The sequence below is a fragment of the Artibeus jamaicensis genome, unplaced genomic scaffold (genome assembly GCF_021234435.1).
Source record: "Artibeus jamaicensis isolate MK-2021 breed Jamaican fruit bat unplaced genomic scaffold, CSHL_Jam_final contig_3230, whole genome shotgun sequence".
NCBI lineage: Eukaryota > Metazoa > Chordata > Mammalia > Chiroptera > Phyllostomidae > Artibeus > Artibeus jamaicensis.
Genome location: NW_026521764.1, coordinates 2,272,638 through 2,291,378, shown reverse-complemented (window position 1 = coordinate 2,291,378; position 18,741 = coordinate 2,272,638). Strand labels below are relative to the sequence as shown.

General features: G+C 42.5%; 1 protein-coding gene across 3 annotated transcripts in view; it reads right to left on the bottom strand.

Moving 5' to 3' along the window:
* CCDC126 (coiled-coil domain containing 126) overlaps positions 1-16,269 on the bottom strand; it is a 28,450-nt gene extending 12,181 nt beyond the window's left edge. Inside the window, exon 1 of one of the 3 annotated variants that reach the window (XM_053663649.1) lies at positions 16,136-16,269. The gene's annotated coding sequence lies outside the window, so the exon portion shown is untranslated. Of the gene's footprint in view, positions 1-11,995; positions 12,094-12,400; positions 12,622-16,135 lie in introns of those variants that run through there. The other 2 variants (XM_037136298.2, XM_037136299.2) reach the window with 2 other exon arrangements.
* Positions 16,270-18,741: the final 2,472 nt, after the last annotated feature.

The following is an 18,741-nucleotide window of genomic DNA, read 5'->3' as shown; positions in this document are numbered from 1 at the left end:
GTTATTTGTAACCCAAATTATGAATATAAGATTTATAGAAGATCTAGGTCTATTCACAGTCACCAATCTAAATGTCTAAAAGCTATTTTTCCTCCTCCACCTCCTTTTAAAAAAAGTAGATGTCAAAATGAAAGTTAGAAATGAGGAAAAGTAAAAGCAATTGAAAAATCAAAATGCCTAAAAAAATACATATAAATAAGTGTGCCAATATTTGAAAGTGTCACTAGAAAATATTACTAATGGCAATGAGATAATCTTAAGCATCCAACCTATTTTGAAACAGGTTATAATTTCTAAGTTTATACACCTAAGTTTATGCTAGACATAATGACGAGTGTCCAAATAGACTTGTGTTAAAACAGGTTATAAAATTGTTTTATATTTTCAAATTTATAATTCTAAATTTTAAATAATGCAGGTATGTATTTTTACAATTTAAGGAAACAATGAAAAGGTTATACTTCAGTTTTCTAAAAAAGAGAAAGGTGAGGACAAACATGGGGTGGAGAAAGACATGGAGAGTAATAATGTGTATGAATCACCAGAGTGTCCAGTGAAGAAAACTATTCAAGCAGTGGGGAAAGAATGAAGACAGTAAAGCAGTTCAAATACATGGTGACAGAAGGAAACCAGACTTTGGGTGGTAGGCATGTGATGCAATATACAGATGATGTGTTAGAGAATTGTACACTGCCAACTTACATAATGTTATTAACCAATGTTACCCCAATAACTTAATTTTAAAAAACAAGACTTCCTGTCAAGATGGAGACATAGGTAAACATGGCTTGCCTCCTCGCACAACCACAGCAAAAATTACAACTAAACTACAAAACAACTATCACCCAGAATCATCAGAAAATCAAGCTGTATCAAGTCGGAAAAAAAGGAATTAAAGAAGCCACATTCATCCAGACAGGCAGGAAGGGCAGAGACACAGAACGAATGGTCCTACACCCACACGGGGTAGATAAAAATCAGGAGGAATACCTCTGGAGCTAGGGATCCCAGTCCTATAGCAGACCCCAGAACCTAGGGTTCCAGTGCCAGGAAAATAAGTCCCCATAATTTCTCTCTGTAAAAACCAGAGGGTGGGCGGTGCGGTGCAGAAGGAAGGGCAGGATTCTCAGTCTCCTCTTCAAGGGCCTGCAATGGACTTAGGACTTATGCAGACTCACTCTCTCCGAGCTCCAGCACCAGGACAGCAGCTGGAGGGACACCAGTGGCATATGGGGAGAAACTGAAGTGTCTGGCATCGGGGTGAAAGCTGGGGAACAGCTTCCTCCCAGACAAAACTACAGAGGCCAGGCAGCGGCACTGTCCCCTTTCCGAGCCCTCCACACAGAGCCACAGAGCAGCAATACCATATCCAACACGCGGCCACCTGGTTCACACAGGTTGTGCCCCCTCAGATGATTACCTAAGGCTCCACCCCACCCAACTTCAAGTGCACTTTTCTATAACAGGCCATACTATTAAGACACAGAGTTAAAGCAGCTCTACCTAAGGGAAGGAAAAGGCCACTGCGCCCGCCTCTTTCATAGCAATACAATGACAAGAGAGAATTTCTGAGATGTCCTAGATAAATTACAGTAGGCCAAGGGTGGGAGGACATGACAAGGGAGGTTAACTAACTCACAGTGCTAAGTAACAGTGGGGGTACAGGGAGGGGAGGAAGGCTGCAAAACAACAAAAGAGCTCACATTCCTGGATCTCTGTGGAAACTCTGAATCAACTTCCAGACCGGCTATTTCAGTTCCCATCTCAAAGGAATACAGGACCACCAGCTGCTACCACATCCTGCTTCCTCAAGAACATTCCCTGACTCAGACTTTGCCCACAGCCAATCCAGAAGCATCAAATACTGCCTCCTTGAAGACTATCCCTGAACTTGCTCTGGTTCACTTCCCCCTCCCCAAATCTATCGCAAATGTAGTCTTCCAAAATGACTTACATCTTTTTCCTTCCACCCATTGTATAAAACAGCCCCATCAACGCCGGGCCAGTGCACATGTCTGTGTTCTCCATCTAGTCCTGCCTCTGGTGGTTGAGAGTGCACGTCCTGGGACCCCGTCCTTTTTCTGGCTAGCCTATGCCCTAATAACCCCTTTCTTTCAAGACAATGTTTGGTTGCAAAGGTTGCTGTTGAACAAAAACAACAGCAGAAACTGCAGTAGTGGACAATGACAGAGTTCTTATGTGCCTGATTCTGAAGTACACACTTCATAAGATATATCATTTAATATTTGCAGTGACCCCAAAAGAAAGTTGTTGTTATTCTCACTTTAAAGATAATCAAATTAAAGTTTAGGGAGGTTAACATGCCTAAGAATTTTATCCAGGCCAACAGACTTTATAGCCACACAGAAACTGCATTTCTTTAACATGACACTTTGTCCTTGCTATGCACCCACTCCCTTCCTTTATCAATCAGCCCTTAGGCTACCAGACTCTGGTCAGCACCAAACTGTCTTAAGAACAAATCAAAGCCCTGGGTCCACTGAACACAGAAACAGAGTTTGGTCAAGCTAAAGACAACACCTTGACTTCAGTTGTGTTTCAGCACTAGGCCCATGAAAGCAGAATGGCCCAATGGGTCACACCCTCCCAAAACCAGACAGGCCATGGCTGACAGCAAGATCTGACACAGCGAGCAACTCCTCCCCATCCCAGCCCCACCAATCAGTAGCACCCACAACCCCACTCCTTTAGCCACCATTATTAATGACTTTTCCCCTAATGACTTTTCCATCCCCTGGAAGCCATCAGGTCTTTCAGCGCTGGCTTGTCTGTGACTCCAGGCTTGGCACCATTTCCTTAACTAGTAAACCTCTACTTTTGCTGCTGTGAACTCCTGTTTGCATTTGACTGGGCTCTGATGCACAAAGGTAAACAGTCTGGATCCCTTTTAGTCTGGTAACAACTTCATGCCTGAACTTTGGCAAGAGCCACAGTCCACAAGTTCGGACTATTTACCTACACTCAGGGTCTCTCCCTTGCTTTAAAAAGGGTCCCTAAACCCAGCCCTATTTGAACTCATAGGTTGTACAAAACTCCACAGAAGTGACAAATCCCAAGGCTGTAATGGCAACAGAGAACAGGAGGTTCATGAAGCCATAAGGGATGGGTGAGTGGACGGAAATAGTTAAACATAGTGAGCCTAATCTATAAAATGTAAAGTCCTCCCAAGTACAAGCTTAAGAATGAAAGCTGCTCACCACCACAAACATTGCTTAAAGGGTGAGTGACAGTACTAACACCAGACACAGAATAAAAACAGACTAGTAGTGAACCAGGAGGAAACACAGCTGAGGAAGATACACCCCCAAAGTAATAAATCCCAGGGAACAAAGAGACCTAGTTTAAACCCAGTGTTTCCCAAAGATCTAAGCTGCAAAGATTAAATAAAGAGCCTTCACTGCTCTACACTGACTGTACAGTACCTGACTATACCATCAGATTCAGAAAGAGGCTTCTTGAAAGGACTTCATGGCCTTGACTCTACATGGAATGTGTCCGCCTACCACTGCCCTAAGGCAGCCCGCTTCAGAGAAAAGTCAGAGACTTTTACAGGGACTAACTACTACAGTAAAAAATGTATATGCTTTGTGTTTATATGTTCTTCTATTGTGATAAGTAAAGCATTTTGGTAAGATTTTTATTTATTTATTTTTACAGAGAGGGCAAGAGAGGGAGAAAAAGAGGGAGAAAGGCATCGATGTGTGAGTGAGAGAGAAGCAGCGATCTGTTCCCTCCTGCATCCTGCACGTCCCCCCCCTGAGGACCCGGTCCCCAACCCAGGCACGTGCCCTGACCAGGAATCAAACTGGTGACCTTTCAGTTCATAGACCGGGGCTCAATCCAGTGAGCCATACCAGCCAGGGAAGGAGTAAAACGTTTAGTAAGAAAAAGGTCTGTCCTTAGGAACAGGAAAGAGGTGAGAAATTGGGAGTAGTTAATACCACTCTACACTAGGAAATTACAAAAGGACACCAAAGAATACAGAGGGCAGGGCGCTACTAAGAAGAAGTGCACCCTGGAGCCTTCTCCAAACTGAAAAGGTCGCCAGGAGCCAGCTGAGGTCCCACAGAAGTCTGAGTAGGACTAAGGCCCATGAGGAGTATAACCAAGGGTTCATTTAAATGAGCATATTCCAAGCAAGCTCAGCAGAGATGACTAAGATTCCTGCAAAGATACCATTCAGCCTTTGGTCTCATCTGAGGGAATCCTTCACTTTGAAATCACCTAGAAAGTTTTTTGAAAAATCCCAGTGCCGGGTCACACACCATATCAATTAAGTTAGAATGCCCGGAGGTGGGAGTCAGGCATCAGTACTTTTTAAAGAGCCTACATTATCCCAAAGTTATTCCCAAACTGTGCAGCAAAGTTTGGGAACCACTGTTTAAATCTCAAAGTTCTTCATGAAGCAGCAATGACAGCTACAGGTAGGGCCACTAAAGTCAAAGTTATAAGTCTATTCATAAGGTATGCCATAAGATTCCTACTTGGACCTACCTATGATGACCTTGAAGGGGGAGGGATAAGGGGAAGAGAAAACAGGTGACCTATGCTGGAACCCAAGTCACTCCTGCCCAGGTGAGCGGCAGGGATGGAGGTGGAGTGAAGAGAAAGCACCATCCACTGGTACCGCTTTAGTCCCTCGGGTGGATATGAATACACTGTACTATTCTTGGAGAAGAATTTCCGTGATTTCATATAGGAAAAAAAAGAAAACAAATTATACACCCTTCAGCAACTTAAGGTAATTTACACTGGTATATTTAAAGAGAAATAATTCTAAGACTCAACCCTTTAGGAAAAAAGGGTTCAATGTCTTATTTCCATACAATATTCAAAGTTGCGAATGACAGAGGAATTAATACTTTGAACCCCCCCAATATTTCTTTATGTTTCAAGTACTGGCCCAGCTCCTGGCAGGCCGCCTAGATCAGGATGGAGACAATAATCAGAAACGTTTAGCAGAAGGCCTATAATGTAGCTGAAGACTTATGGCTACCATCTAGCACAGAAATTAGAGTCCTTCCTCCGCCAAAAGAGTCCACAGTCTCAACATTTTTCGATCCTACCTTCTAGGCCACTATGTTGTCTACTGCTCATTTAAAAAAATACAACTTCCAATCTGTCATAACTAACAACTGAAGAGTTTTTGAAGGCAAAAAGTGAAATCATCATTTATTACTAAATGTTCATCATTATTATTAATTTTGACCTAAGTAGATTCCTGAGTATTTTTAGAATTCCCAGGGGGAAGTTCTCACCCAACTGCAAGATTTACAAAAGGAATTACAGTCCACGTGGCCCAAAGGTAGAAGAATTAGGGGAAGACACACTTAAAATAAAGTATCTCAGAGAGTACTAGAGCTGAAGAAGGGAACAGAGTGTGGTCCAAGTACCATCATCTCCACAAGGATTCCTGCAGTTGCTTTGCAAGTGGTTTCCCAAATTTCTCTCTAATCCTACTACAAGCCATTGTCCTCACTACCGATAAAATGTTCTTTCAAAAACAGAAGTCATGGTTTGAATAGTAACAATTTGAACATTTCTCCAAAGGAGATATGAAAATGACCTGTAAACACATGAAAAGATGCTCAAATCACTAATGATTAGGGAAACACAAATTAAAACCACCCATTAGATGACTATGAAGGGCATCAGAGTATGCCACCCCAAAATACGCCATTTTGGTATAAAGATTATCTTGAGCTGAGGATAATGATAAACAGCAGATACAGGAAGGGCTCCCTGCTCTCCCACTTTTTACCCAAAAGTAAGACCCAAATTTCCTGTGAGAAAATTCTTATCACAGGAGACCAGGAGGAATGTACAGCAACACACCTTACTAAGACAACCTTTTCTGTTGGTTTCCCTCTGACATTTACCTCCCCACAATTCACTGCCGCAAGGAACTCAAACTCCTTTTCCTTTGTCTTGTCACATCTCCACAATTCTTGGTATATAAGGTCTCTGGCCTAACTGCTCAAAAGTTTTCACTTCTGTGATGCTCTCTATTTGAATGTGAAATAAACCTTTTTCTTTAGTTAATCTGTCTGTCCTTCATTTAATTTGCAGAACCAGACATTGAACTTAAGAAGGTAGGGGGAACAGTTTTTTTCTTATAGCTTGTGGGGGTTTTCAGAATGAGCCACCCCAGGATGTGCCTCTGTGATATACAAGGTCTGTCCGGAAAAAAGTCCAACCACTGTTAACATAGTAAGAATGGTTTGCAGGGAATCGATGTTACCTGGCAGCCAAGGAGAGTGGACTGGAATGTGCATGCGGAAGAATGACAACTTCACTGTACTGGTCAGTGGGGGCAGTAGACACCATTGAGTGAGCATGTGTACTGTGTGGTCATCACATTCAAAATGACTGAGCATGTAGAGCAATGAATCTGCATCAGATTTTGCATTAAGCCTGAACACTCCTCCACAGAAACTATTCAGAAGCTTCAGAAGACCACAGCTATGGGCAACCAGTGATTGGCAGCTTCATCCCAACAACATGCCTGCTCATACATTATGTCTGGTGCAGAATCTGGCAAAACATCAAATCCCTCAGGTGACTCAGTCTCCCTATAGTCCAAATCTGGCACCCTGTGACTTCTGGCTTTTCCCAAAATTAAAATCACCTTTGAAAGGGAAGAGATTTCAGACCATTATATGAGATTCAGGAAAATATGATGGTGCAGATTGGCAGAACTGTTGTGAGGCCCCAAGGTACCTATGTACAAAGTCATTGTCCTATATACAAAGTTTTTTGAATCTTGTATCTTCTTCAGTAAATGTCTCCAGTTTTCATGTTCTATGGCGGGATACCTTCTGGACAGGCCTATACAGACTTGTTCTGAGCTGAGGGCAATTTCAGCTTCAGGCTCAATAGAAACTTCTGCCCCCCTCTAGAAAAACTTGAATTAGGGGCCTTACCCAGAATAAGAGGTTAACTATACAGCAGGACAAACTTCTACTGACTAAGCATCTGCTCTTACTAACATCCTGTAATGACCCTTTAGAGCCCCCAAAGCACCTTACCTTGTCCCCAGCTCAGGACGTCTTGCATGCCCATGCTCCACTTCTAGCTCTGCACCTTGCCTGCATGTGGGGTCTCTGACTCTATTATATGTGGGGTTCCCTTACAAATCTATGGATTCCATCTGCTTATTTTCTCTGGCTAATCTGTCTCATGTCTATTTGATTATTACGATCAGCCAGAAGAACCTTGAAGGTAAAGGAAAGTTTATTCCTCACCCACAAGCTACTACTAAAAATATACATGTCAGAATGGATCTAGAGAAACTGAAACTCCAGTGCACTGCTGGTAGAAATGAAACCCTAATGCACAGCTCCTGTGAAAAACAGTATGGCGGTTCCTCAACATTAACCACAGAATTATATGATATGATCCAGCAATTCTACTTCTGGGTAAAACCACAAAAGGATTGAAAACAGGGAATCGAAAGAGATACTTGTACACCCATGGTCACTGCAGCATTATTCATAACAGCCAAAGGTGAAAAAGACAAGTGTCCCACACAAGTGTCCATCAACAGATGAACAAACGAAATGTGCTATATACATATAATGGGTTACTATTCAGCCTTAAACAGAATAAAATTCTGATACAAGCTGCAACATGGATGAATCTTAAAGACATCATGCTAAGTTAAATTAAATAAGCCAGACACAAAAGGACAAATATTGTATGACCCCACCTACTCAGGTGATATCGTAGGCAGTTACACAGACACCGGCACAGCAGGAACCATAGGCCAGGTACAGAAGGTAACCAGGGCTACAAGCCCCAGCTGCCTAGCAACAGACAGCTATAAGGTAGCACTTGGCCCCCAGGGTGACGTTTCCTCCCCTAGCATATCACTGATCTTGTGGTTTTAGACCCCCTGACCTTTCACATCACTGGTCATGTGGTTCAGACCTTTCCTCCCCAGGCCTATTGCCAGCCACGTGGAAGGCCCCCCTCAGCAGATGAACGAGGAGGCTGGAGAAGCCTCATGTGACTCCCACACCAGCCTCTGCGTGTCCACTCCCTGAAGCACTAAGTCCTCAGGACAGTGAGGGTCTGATCACATCGGATCCATCAAATCATCTTAGAAACAAAGCCACGGACGGGTCTGTTGACCACAGAGACAGAGATTTGGTCAAACTCAAGATAACATCTAGGCCTCAGTTGTGTTTCAGCTCCAGGCCCAGAAAAGCAGCAAAACCAGTGATGTCAGAATCATATGTAATGACCACTGACCCCCTGCCCTACTGAGGAGCAGTCAGTAGAGCCCACCACCCTAAACGGACACACCTGGAAGGCTAATGCACATTCTACTGAGATCCTCCTCTGAAATTCCTGCCTTTAAAAATCTGTAAGGCAAGGGATCCAGTGCTTGCTCTCTCTCACTCTCTCTCTCACTCTCGCTCAGCTAAAGGTACTATAAGAATCACTGTCTACCAGTCTCCTAAGGAATTCACAGCTAGAGAGGCAGCTATTTATTAGAAAAAGGACACAGTATGTTCACCAGAGCTCAGAGGTTCAGAGAATTCTCTCCAAAAAAAGACTCAGAAACAAGTCCTCCACAGATTTGACTTTGGAATGTAATTTCAGGGGAAAAAGCCCATTCCTAAAATATTTTCTCTACATAATATTGCCTAAGGCCAATATCTGAGGGGGAAAAATTAACATAGGACACAGCCATTCACTCCTAGTTCCGTGTAAGATTTAAACTGTGAATTGTCTTGAGGGGCACTACACTTAAATTCCAGCTGAGATACAGAAATATCATACCTACAGATATTAGATCATTTTTAGATGGCATATTTGGGAGAGGGAAGAGAAGATTACAGTACTGAAGAGTACAAAGATAGAAAAAAATGTGTAAAGTCAAGGTTAAAATGTTACAGCAAAAGGGAAACAATCATTATGCCACAGCAAAAGTTTCATCTCAAATACATTATGCAGTACCAGCCCTGGCTGGTGTGGCTCCGGGGATTGAGTGGCAGCCTGCAAACTGAGAGGTTGCCGGTTCAATTCCCGTCAGGGCACATGCTTGGGTTGCAGGCCAGTCCCTGAGGCATGCACAGGAGAGGCAACCAATTGATATTTCTCTCAAGCGGTGATGTTTTTCTCCCTTACTTTCTCCCTCCCTTCCCCACTCTCTAAAAGTAAATAAGTAAAATGTTTTAAAAAATAAAGATTTAAAAATCTTCAAAGAAATATTATGCTGTACTAGATATTTCATTCAAAGCCTCAGCCAATGGTGTTTTGTGCCCACACCCCCTTCTACAGCTAACTAGCAAACACTGGGCTCCTTGGCCTGAGGCCTTGGACAAAAAGAGGCCCTTAAGAAAACCAGGATGTTGAATGTGGGAGCAAAAAGGGAAAGAATTCACAAAAAAAGAAACAATGACGTTGGATGGGGGATTGACAAACCAGCATGAAAAACAAGCAGGTGCCATAGGTAAACAGCAGCTACAAGTAGAATAAAAAGGACAGACCCAGCAGGGAAGAAGAAAACTAAGCAGGTCAACAATGCAGAGGCAGCACGGGCAGCTCACGACAGAGAAAGGTGAACTGGTCAGCAGAGACCCTTGTTCGTGACACCTTTCTAGATCTTTCACCTGCATCTTCTCCCTCTGTGTGGAAATATACACTAAAACACAAACAAATGACTAAAAGGGTATACATCCATTCTTCCCACATTAAAAAGAATGTCTAAAAATCCTCATCATTGAAAGTCTGAGGTAGAAGAGTCCTCGGAATCAGACCAAGTCACGATTTCAGAGAGGAGGAAACTGAGGACCTCAAAGGGGCCAAAGGTCACACAGATAATGACAGTGCTGGGACAATACCATGGTCTTCTATTTCCACGGTCATTATACTACATTAAGTAACGCCAACCTAGAAACGTTTTTTTTTCAAAACAAGTATTTTTGCCATATGTTCTTAAATGCATCAGAAATCTTTATGTCCTTATGTCATCTCCTGCAGTTTAAACAAGTTTTCCACTCATTTATTCCCTGGCTCCCTGTTATCCTCATGAAATACATTCATTAGAGTTCCCCTTTTCTTCTGAAAAAAACCTTAAATACATCTCTCACTAAAGACATCACACAGAACATTCATCAGGCCCCGCTGGCCTTGCCCCACCCACTCTGACTGTACATTCAAACACAGCATCGCTCAGGACGCTGCCTCACACGCTGCACAGTAATGTTTGAATTCAAAACAGTACCAAACGGACACTTTAAATGAAAACAATCTTTCAACGAAGGACCATAAAGAGTTCTTTGAAGAAAAACTCATCACCAACATCAGTGAAATTCAGGAGAAAACAGTGCAAGAACAACTGAAACTAAAAAAGCACTACAGTGAAATGTTTCAAGTCATTTCCTCATCAAATTTATTACAATACATTCAACGACATATCCTGAGGAAAAAAACTGCAACTTGGAAACACGAGTCCCAAAGGGAGGAAATTACTAACCAGTGGGAAAGAGCAGATTGAGGCAGAAAAAGGTTAATACGTGGTGGAAAGACGGTGAGAACCCTGGCAGGACGGCAGAACACCTAGATGCTCAGCTGCCAAACACTGCAGCTCCTCTGAGGATCCCGCAAAGGACAAAGCTGGCAGGAGGGAGGGGAGGGAGTCCTGCAGAGTCATCAATTTCCTAAGAACATCTTAGAACAGCAGAAAAGAAGACAGCATGTTTTTTCAAAATTCTTTGCTTGGGTTTAAAGTGAACGAGGCATAAAGTGAAGAACATACAACCTAGGGTGATGATGATTAAAGAAAGAAAAACACAAAACTCACAAATCCAGAGGCTATTTCAGTATCACTAATAAAAGCATCATGTGCAAAAGATTTGTCGTCAAATAAAGAATGAATGGCAGTGTAAGCACACTACTTGTTACCCTAACAATTTAAAGGAGTATATTTTATCTCCATTTGATCAATGAGAAAACTCCAATCTACAGCCTGTTTAACCAAGGTCACAAAGCCATGTAGCAACTGGATCAGGATGGGAACCCAGGCTAGCTGAGCGACACTTAACACCACTCACAAGAGTATAAGCCATCTGAGTTCATACTCACCAAGTCACCCAGGAGTTTTGAAGAGGGCGTAAAAAGGGGGCATTTGACTCTCTCAAAGTTGTGGACAAAAAAAGGGGCCACAGACTAAACCTGCCAAGCTCAGGGAAGGCCTGCATGGTGGGCCTTACAAACTCAGACATAAAGTAACCTCATAGGATGGCCTGAAATTAAATTTCCTAACTGAAAGAAAGTCATGGCAGGTAGTCCTGTCCTAAGTTGGTATCTTCCCAGGCAAAGGGCCTTACCTTAACTGAGCCTGTCTATTGTCTTTCTGTATCTACAATAACATACCTTTAAAATGTCAAGAGAATTTCCTTTTTCCAGGCCCCTCAGGGTACAATCACTGCACCAGATCATAACCCCCCATTGTGTTGTTACCTGTTAACTATCCTATACCCACCAATGTAAAAGAAGTATGTGTCTGCCCTGGCCGGTAACTCAGTTGGCTAGAGCTTAATCCCAACACACCAAGGCTGCAGGTTCAATCCTGGGTCAGGGCACACACAAGAATCAACCAATGAATGCATAGATAAGTGGAACAACTCATAGATATTTCTCTCCCCCTCCCTCTCTCTTAAAAAAATTTTTAAATAAGTATATAAAGAAATTTTAAATAAGTATGAAGTATGTCTATCTGTTTTAGTTTTTATCTAATCTTAAGAGCTTTCCCCGCTTTGCTTTCTCCCACCTTTGTAATCACCAATGGATTTCATGTAACCCCCTCACGTCTTCCCCTATGATTCTGATGTATAAAATAAGTGGTAAAAACTGCCATCTCCTGGAACATTTTCTCAATCCGTTGAGATGTTGCTCCCCCACAATTATTGTCAGTTTGGCTCAAATAAACTAAAAAATTCTTACAGGTCTGGACGTTTCTCACCTCCACAAAGTAGAACAGAGCTGAGCTGTCAAATACATAAGTGAGTGCGGCTGCAGCGCAGCAGCGGCACTCCGTCCCTGCAGCTCAGGTCCCTCGGTCCCACGCCAGCGGCCGGGACTTAGCCCGCTCGCTCTAACCACGCAGCCAGGGCCCCCGCTCAGTTCTCCGCCTGCAGCACACCGGCCCGGCAGTCAGACCCAGAGGGGCAGGGACAAAGAGCCGCCCGCCGGCCGGTCCCCAAGTCCAGTCTCTGCGGACGCCCAACAGCGGCAGCCCGGGTGCGGCGGGGGGGCGGGGCGCGGCAGAGAAGGGGTGGCCGCCGGCCGGAGGGGTTCCGCGAGTGGCTCGGGCGGGCAGGCTGGGACGTCCCCAGCCCCCGTTCCCTCGGTGCCTTCTCCCCATTACCTAGTCTATGGGGTTCTCGTCACCGTCGCCGCCGCTGCCAAGGGGCTCTAGGGAGGCACAGCGAAAGCCGATTAGAGGGCGTCAGCTGCTGGCGAAGCAGCCTCCAGGTTGGGATGGAGAAAGGACGCGACTGGGAATCAGGAAGAAGATTGGTTTCCAGCTGGTGGAGATCCTACTCTTCTCTCAGCTCACACTCTGCTTCCGCTCCGCCTCCCGGCTCGGCCGGGCCCTTCCCCCACCGTGGAACCTACTGGGCCGCGACGCGCAGCATTGTAGGAGTTGTAGTCCCAGAATGCGGAAGAGGCTGCACGTGCATGAAGCCCGCGGCCACCTATTTAAGGGCTGAACCACGCCGTTGCGCGGCAACCAGAGGGGCGGCGGGCTTCTTCCGGATTGGAAGAGGAGTTTACGGAGGGTGCTCTGTCGGCCTTATTGGCTGTGCCACTGGAAGAGGAGTGTGGGCGTCTTACTCTACTCCTGATCTCCAGCAGGGAACCAATAATTCCAAAGCTGTTGGCTTCAGGCAAAAGGATTTAGTGATTTAAAGTGTGCTCTAGATAAGGGTGTTCGTTATTGCCCCTGAAAGTCCTGAGCCAGTGGAGTAAGGCAAGAAAAATAAAAGATTGACTCGGAAAAAACAAAATTGTTATTCTTCACAGATGATACAATTATGTATGTTGCAAATTCAAAAGCATGTACAGATACTTGGCTGACCTGGCTCAGTGGATTGAGCACCAGACTGCGAAGCAAAGGTTAGCAGTTTGGATTCCCAGTGTAGGGCATATGCCTGGGTTGCGGGCCAGGTTCTCAGTAGGGAGCACACAAGAGGCAACCGTATATTGATGTTTCTCTCCTTCCCTTCCCCTCTCTCTGAAAATAAATAAATAAAATATTTTTTTAAAAAAAGAATGTACAGTCCTGGCTGGCATAGCTCAGTGGATTGAGCACAGGCTATGAACCAAAGGGTCGCAGGTTCGAGTCCCAGTCAGGGCACATGCCTGGGTTGCAGGCCAGGTCCCCAGTGGGGGCAACACAAGAGGCAAACACACATTGATGTTTCTCTATCTTTCTCTCTCCCTCCCTTCCTCTCTCTAAAAGTAAATAAAAATCTTTTAAAAATAAAATAAAATAAAAAGAATGTGCAGATAAATTGTTACAATAACATAATTTAGTAAAATTAATAAATCATATTTAAAATCAATATTTCTATATTCCAGGAGATACCACTTACAATAGCTTACAACAAATATCAAATAACTGTAAATAAATCAAAGAAATGCAAGACCTGTATGAAGAAGAAAATATTTTTTAAAACATTGAAAAGATATGAACAAACAAGATAACAGGTTCATAGATTGGAAGATTCAATACTGAAAGATGTCAAGTCTCTCCAAATTTATCTGCAGATCCAGTGCAATTCCAGATAAAATCTCAATAGGTTTGTGTGTATGTGACAGAAAAACTTAGCAGGCCCATTTGAAATTGAATGGAAGAGCAGACAACCATTCCCGAGGAAGAGTAGTAAAAGAAAGTGAAAGGGGAGGATTAGGAGCAAGAGGAGTGGGAAGACTTGTGCTACCAGATATCAAGCTTTGTTATAAAGCCTTAATAATTAAGGCAGTGTGTTATAAAATCAAGGGTAGACAAATATACCCATGGAACACAATAAAGAGACCAGAAAGCCTCACCCATACATGGAAATTTGATTTATGTTGTCATGGTGGTGAAGCACAACAATGCCTGGTGCAAGGACACGAGAGCAGGGGGCAGACTTTTAAACTAATCCAAAAAGCACTATATAATAGAAACACTAATAAAATATGTATGGCCACATTAAATTTAAGAATTAGTTTTATCAAAGGACACCATCAAAAGAGTTAAAAAGTCTCAGAGTTGAATAAGAAATTTACAGCAAATTAACATCATCAAACTGTCCATACTACCCAAAGCAATATATAGATTCCACACAATCCCTATTAAAATATCAATGCTGCCCTGGCTGGTGTAGCTCAGTGGATTGAGCTCCGGCCTGCAAACCAGGGGGTTACTGGTTCGGTTCCTGGTCAGGGCACATGCTTGGGTTGTGGGCCAGGCCCCCAGCGGGGAGGCGCACCGGAGGCGGCCACACATTAATGTTTTTCTCTCCCTCTCTATCTCCCTCCTTTCCTTCTGTCTAAAAATAAATAAATAAAATCCTTAAAAAATAAAATAAAATACCAATGATATATTTTACAAATATAGAACAAACATTTCAAAAATTTATATGGAACTATAAATGACCCTGAATAGCCCATAGCAATTTTGAGAAACAAGGACAAAGTAGAAGGGATCACAATACTTGATATCAAACTATATTGCAAGGCCACTGTAATCAAAACAGTCTGGTACTGGCATAAGAACAGACACATAGCTCAGTGGAACAGAACAGAGAGCCCAGAAATAAACCCATGTCTCTATGGTCAGTTAATATTCGACAAATGGGACAGAAGCATAAAATGAAGTAAAAATAGCCTCTTCAACAAATGGTGTTGGGAGGGCTAGAGAGCTACATGCAAAAAAACGAAACTTGACCACCAAATTACACCATACACACAAAAAGAACCTCAAGATGGAGAAAAGACTTAAATATAAATCATGACACCACAAAAGTCCTAGAGGAAAACATAAGCAGGGAAACCTCAGATATTCTATGCAGCAATATTTTTACTGATATGTCCCCTAGAGCAAGGGACATAAAGGAAAGAATTTAAAAATGGTACTTCATCAACATAAAAAGCTTCTGCACAACTGAAGAAAACATCAGCAAAATGAAAAGGTAACCAACAGTATAAGAAAATATTATTGCCAATGATACCTCAGACAAGGGTTTGATCTCCAAAATACATAAAGAACTCATAAGACTCCACACCAGAAAAACAATCAATCCAGTTAAGAAATGGGGAAAAGACCTGAACAGACACTGCTCCAAGGAGTTCATACAGAAGGTCCAAAGACATATGTAAGGATGCTCAGCATCACTAGCCATCAGAGAGAGGCAAATTAAAACCACAGTAAGATACCACCCACACCAATCAGAATGGCCTTCATAAACAAATTAATGAACAACAAGTGCTGGCAAACTTATGGAGAAAAGGGAACCCTAGTACATTGTTGCTGGGAATGCAGACCAGTGCAGCCACTGTGGAAAACAGTATGAAATTTCCTCAAAAAACTAAAAATGAAACTGCCTTTTGACCTGGCTATTCCACTACTGGGATTATACCCTAAGAATCCTGAAACATCAATTCAAAAGAATCTATGCATCCCAGTGATCATAGCAGAACAATTTACAACAGCCAAGTACTGGAAGCAACCTAAGTGCCCATCAGTAAATGAATGGATGGAAAAACTATGGTACAGCCCTGGCTGGTGTGACTGGCGTGGCTCAGTTTGAATGCTGGCCTGCAAACCATAGGGTGGCTGGTTCAATTTCCAGTCAGGGCACATGCCTGCATTGCAGGCCAGGTCCCTAGTAGGGGGCACATAAGAGGCAACCACACACTGATATATCTCTCCCTTCCTCTCTCTCTTCCCCTCTCTATACATTAAAAAAAAAAAAAACACCCAACTATGGTACATTCACACAATAGAATACTACCCAGCAGAAAGAAAGAAGGAGCTAGTACCCTTCACAGCGTAGATGGAACTAGAGAGCATTAAGCCAGGTGGTGAAAGACAAATATCATATAATCTTACCTTTAAGTCTCACCTTTAAGCAGGACCTAATCAACAAAACAAACAAGCAAGCTCCAGCACTTCTCCATGCTTCAGTTTCCCCATTAGTAAAATGGCAGAAATAAGAGTAACTAGATGTTATGAGAAATAAAATAGTGTATAAAGCACATTGCATAAGCTTGGCACATGGCAAGCCCTCAGAAAACATTCGTTGTTATCACTTTGACCACATTAAAGCACTGAGGCAAGTAAAATCATGAGATAGTCCCCTATAGTAGGGGTTGGGGGTAAGAAGATAAATATATGAACGGCCACAGCAGAATGTGATTATCTGCCATATGCAGAGAAAAAAAAACTATCTGAGTGGGCAAGTCTGCATGGTAACAGAGCACAAAGGAAAAGAGACAATACAGGTGAAGGGCACAAAACACGAGAAAACCTGGGTGCAGATTACCTGCAATGTCTGCTGCAGTAGGCACGAGACACATGTGGCTTTTGATGATTGCAGTGCAGTCAGTCTGCATTGAGATGTGCTGTGAGTGCAACATACCCACCGAGTTTTGAAGATTTAGTACAAAAACAAACCTATTTCTAATAGTTTTAAAATAATGAGTATATGTTAACATAATAATTTGATATATTTACTTAAATAAAAGACATCATTAAAATGAATCTATTTTTCTTATTGCATATGTAGCTGGCATTATATTTCTATTGGACAATGTTCCTATAGAGATACCTGTAAAAAAAAAAACCGAGCAAGGGCCTTAAATGCCAAACTAAGGAACTTTTATTTAATTTAAGGAGACAAACAAATTTTTAAGATGAGGAGATGATTATGTATTTGTCTACGAGACTCTTTCATTATCTGATATTTATCTATGTTAAACCAATCTCATCTGTTAGATTGTAAACACTTCACTATTCACGGTTTCCAGAGACTGGGAGAAGACATTGAGTAACCCTCCCACTGACATCATACACCAATCTCTGGACACCACACATGTTCAATAAATGCTGTTTGACCCTGATAGAGTTCAGCAGTATATTCCACTGCACTTCACAACTTAGAAATCATTTTCTTAGATGTAGTGGGATGTATTGCCGTACTCCTCCCACATATCTGTCAAAGAAACACCTAGAATCAAAAGAATGTAATCAGCTGCTCAAACCAATTTAATCAGGGTTGAAGGCATTCCTTCCTGGGACCAAAGATAAAAACCAAAACCATAGCCAGCTAGTACCAGGCCCCAGACAGGGAAATGCCTCCTCAGCAACACGACAGGAGAGAAGCTACTCACTGAAAGACGAGGCCAGTGATAACATACTGATAAGAAAAAGGCCGTTCTAGAGGTTAATCATGTTTGTCTCTGAGGAAAGATGTTAGAAACCGAACAGGTGAAGGAACTGGAATTAGTACCTAATTCTGCTCTTATTTATGGGACAGAACACCACACTGGCCAGGCCTGAAGTATTGCTCAGATTTGCTGAGACCATGAGAAGAACTCTGGACTAAACTGGTGGGGAAATGATGACTCTTTCCCCTGGGGGAAGGTGGATCTTCCCTGAGGGTTTGAAATGGGAAGAACGGGAGGCAAAAGGGACAGGTCAGAAATGTCGGTCAGAAATGACCTCCCTGCAGGTCGCCATTGTGGGGAAGGCCCAAACCTCAGAGCGTCTTCCACCGGGCTTTGAGGAGTACATTCACGTTAACGAAACCTTTGTTCCTCCTCCACTGTGATATGCGATTTCCATGATTTGCCTGACCCTTCACGGATGGTTCTGTCTTTCCACATAGCAGACCAAAGGTTGGGTCTGGGGGAGTCTGACAGGTTAGGGGAGGGGGGTCCCTGACTGCCCCTCTTCTTTGGGGTTTGGGAATGTAGGAGAAGGCTGCTAACCATAGGGAAAGCTCCTAATCAAAAGTGTAATAAAGAATTTGAGCCAAATGAGGTATTTTAATTCTAGACCTTCCTCATAGAAAGCAGGTTTTATTCATTTAAACTCCCAGGCATAAATTGCAAAAAGGCAAAGATGAACATTCAAATTATCAAGATCACAATGACCATTATATTTCCTAGCAGAATTCATTAAGATCATGCTCATGTGCACTCAGAGACATGGATTTTAACCAAACAGAAGGTGCAAACATCTTTTTGGCTAACTTGCCTAACCACAAAAATTACCTACATTTTGTTTATTATAAAATTCAGAATAATTACTGCATGTAAACTAAATGAAATGATGAATGTTACTGCATTCAAAACTTATCAATATACATTTTTTTCCAGGGAAGGAGCTGGATTAAAAAATTAAAGCCTCCGAATATTCTAAATTAGATAAAGTTGGTTCAATTTTTAATACCTGTATTTGATAAATTCCAAGGATTCAGTCAGTTTCTTTGGCCCTGTCTTATTTTACTCACTTGTTAAAAGATGTATAGGTATCTTTCCATTTATTCTTTCTCAAATAGATTATGAGATCTAGTCAATTAAGGTGTATGATGCTGAGAATTAAGAAAAAACATGTTATATAGTATAGAGTTGTATTAATATTTTCATCTAAGCATTACCCAACTTTATTGTATTTAATTCTTACAACCCCAAGAGCTTTGTCTTAGTCCCACG